The 3,485-nt window shown below is 42.0% G+C and overlaps 1 non-coding gene across 1 annotated transcript; it reads left to right on the top strand.

The window, feature by feature from the left end:
• The first annotated feature begins 1,333 nt into the window (after positions 1 to 1,333).
• On the top strand, positions 1,334 to 1,439 carry LOC141636244 (small nucleolar RNA R71). Its single transcript, XR_012540869.1, has one exon. It is a non-coding gene; the product is annotated as a small nucleolar RNA R71 (small nucleolar RNA).
• The last annotated feature ends 2,046 nt before the right edge of the window (positions 1,440 to 3,485 follow it).

The raw sequence follows: 3,485 nt of genomic DNA, 5'->3' as shown, positions 1-3,485 counted from the left end.
GGAGTTCGACAAATTTGCCGAATTGTTGATTAGCCTTAGTACTTTGCAAACGCCTTGGGAAGGGCACCGTGATGGGTATCTCGAGCCCTTTGTTCCTCTCTTCGAATGTATCAGCCGGATCAAGCTATAAATCCTTCGAACGAGACTTCTTTCCTCTCGAACGAGGTCTTTCAGGCGATGTTTCACTCGATCGAGCACTAGCAGGCCCTCGATCAAGGTCTTCTTTGTCAACAGCACTCGATCGAGCAAAAATATCACTCGATCGAGTAGAATCTTCAACAAAATCATTCGATCGAGCAGTTTTATTTACTCGATCGAGCTCTTCTTTTTCACGTTCACTCGATCGAGCAGAAATTCCACTCGATCGAGTCCTTTCTTTAGCATTTTTACTCGATCGACCCCCAGAAATTAGTCGATCGAGTACTTTCTTTGTCATCACCTCTTTTTCTTCAATAGAACACTGTTCATCAGCAGTAATTACCTTCCTCGGGTTTGATTTCAACAATTCCGGTCCCTCATATGAACGACCGCTCCTCAAATTAATTAAATTTACCGTCTTATGTGGATTCTTATCAGCTTGTGACGGTAAATGACCCTGCTTCCTCGTAGATTGGTTCGCGGCTAACTGGGCAACTTGAGTTTCAAGTGACTTGATGGATGCATCTTTCTCTGTTGGTCACTTAGTTGTCATTGCTTTGTCAAAGACTGCAGCATTGTCTTCAACTCAGATAACTCGCTCACCCCGCCTGAGGATGATGCACCTTGATTAGGTGAAGGAAAGGAATGAGGCTTCTGAAAGCCTTGTTGAGCCTTGTGAGGAGGGACATATGGCTGCTGCTGCGGTGGAGGGATAGGATTTAGCACATTTTGACTGGTCCACCTCAAATTGGGACGGACTGCCCCTTAATGATTGTAATAAGAACCCCCTCCTTGCTTGTACTGTTGAAAAGCAAGGACCTGTTCTTTCTCTGTAAGACAGCCAACAGCAGTGTGACCGTCGTTGCTCCCACACCTCTCACATGTGACGGTTTCTCCTCTAGTAAGGAAATGAACCGTCTGAGGCTCCTCAGCAGAATGCAGCTCCAACTTATCAAACCTAGCGTTCATGGCTTCCAGCTGAGCCACAACTTGCTTATCGACTGCATGAATTGTTCTAATACCATCCCTCGGGTTCCCAGACTCAGCACAGTGGGTCACCATCTCTTTAATAAGGGCCCATCCCTTATCATCGTCGGTGTTCTTTTGGAATCTTCCGTTGGATGATGCATCAAGTATGGCTCTGTGATCATTGTACAGCCCATTGTAGAACTGATTGGACAGAAACCACGGATCAAAACCATGGTGAGGAAGAGACCTCACCAACTTCTTGAAACGGCACCACGCTTCATAAAAAGTTTCATCAGGTGCCTGCTTGAAACTAGTGATTTTTGCCCTCAGCTAATTAGTGCGCTGCGGAGGGAAATATCTCTTGTATAAAAAAAAGAACAAGGGTCTCCCAGTCTGTGACCCCTGCGGCCGTGCGGTCCAAATCAGTCAGCCACTCCCTGGCTGAGTCAGTCAAATAAAAAGGATATAGCACCTCCTTAATCTTGTCTTGAGTTACCCCCTTTGTGGCGGGGATAGTAGAACAGTAGTCCGTAAAGACCTCCATATGCTTCCTCGGGTCTTCACCTACCACACCTCTAAAGAGATTTCTCTCCACCAGATTTATATGGGACGGACGGATGTCAAAAGTATTTCCATCCTCAGTCTGGAGATTAAAACCTTTGGGAATAGATGATGCTTTAGGCTCCGAATGACTTGCAATATTCGACATCTTTACTGGTTGGTTTACAGAACTGAAAGTGTCTTCTTCAAAAGACGGATATTCTGTATTTAGGAAATGCTGAAGCTCTGGTTCGAAAGTACTCAAGTTTTCCTTTCGTGATTCTCTTTACAGACGGAGTCTATGCCTGAACAGTCTCTCTGGCTCAGAATCAGCTGAAACTAACTCCAACCTGTTTGACCTGGGCATACACAACACTGAAAGAAAATGAATAAGAACTGCCTCAAGGAATAAAAATTCCCTGAGACGGATAAAATAAACGAAACAAAGACAGATAGGGCAATTGCCTCCCCGGCAACGGCGCCAAAATTTGACAGGGCTGTCGTATACCTATCAAAAATAACTAACTAAACTAACTATATAGCTTGGCAAGTCAGGTCGATCTCCTCAGGGAGGCAAGATATCTGTAAGAGTCCGTCTACTTGGTCACAAATGGGGGGGTTTGTAATTGGTTTTCTAAACTAAAAGATTTAAAGGAAGAGAAACAAGGAAAGAGCAATAAAGACAGAAAATGAGAATAAACTATCAATAGAGAGGGGACATGTCAGGATTTTAGTTCACTACGGTAGTCCAGTGACACAACTGTAAACAACTTAGATAAATTACTGCGAGACGGATATGAAAAGGTCCTTCCGGTCCACTTTCTACCCTAGATTCCCACTAACTTAACTTCCGTCCTCGTCAGGGTAGTCTACTGTTCATAGCAGGCCTATTTAGTCTAATTTTCCGATCCAGGATTAAATTTAATCAGATTAAAAGGGTGACTCAGAAGTGTGCACTCAACTAAGTCGGTAAATACTGTTATATTGCTATGGGGACAGAGTCTCACAACTAATTCATCTAAGCTATTTACAATATCGTCATATTTCTACCGTAGATCTCCTAATCCTAACATGAAACAAATTAGCTACTCATGCTATTAATATTGTCAAAACTAATAACCAAGAATAAACTAACATTAAGCATGATGAAATAATAATTAAATTGCATAAAAGATATTAAGGCAGAAAATTAAAGGAACAAAACAAGTAATTAATATGAATAAATGAAAGATTAAGAATAAAAGAGAGTAAGGGATTACAATCGCAAGAATCCGGCGTAAAGAACAACTAAATCCGAGCGAGAAAATACGAAAGCAAAAGTTACAGTGAAAGAGAGAAAGCAACGTAATGTTTACAGTGAAAGATGAAAATGATAAGATAAAAACTGAATGATAATGACCTACTTATTATGCGTTTAAATAGAAAAATTACTAAGTCCATAAGCTAAAAACAGGTTCACTGACTAATTAAAGCCCATGAAAAACAAAACCACTCGATCGGGCAGTCTGAAACAGCTCGATCGAGTACTTCTCCAAGTAATCTACTCGATCGATTAGAATTGTTACTCGATCGAGTAACTCCTAACTCCAGTTCTATTGGATCGAGTAATATACTACTCGATCGACCATTTTCAGCCATAGAACCACTCGATTGACCAATAAAACAGCTCGATCTAGTATTCTTCCTCCGAAACAGCTCAAACTCGTGACCGACTGCTCCGCAGACCGTTCCTTCACGCATCCCAATGCAAGATCTCACTCTGAAAAATCCCGTCTCCTAAAAATGCATGCAAAAAGGGACGAAAATGGTACGATTCCACTACTTTTACGTTCATTCCT

This window comes from Silene latifolia, chromosome Y (genome assembly GCF_048544455.1).
Source record: "Silene latifolia isolate original U9 population chromosome Y, ASM4854445v1, whole genome shotgun sequence".
Taxonomy (NCBI): domain Eukaryota; kingdom Viridiplantae; phylum Streptophyta; class Magnoliopsida; order Caryophyllales; family Caryophyllaceae; genus Silene; species Silene latifolia.
The sequence above is the reverse complement of the archived record's forward strand: the minus strand, read 5'-3'. Positions and strand labels throughout refer to the sequence as shown.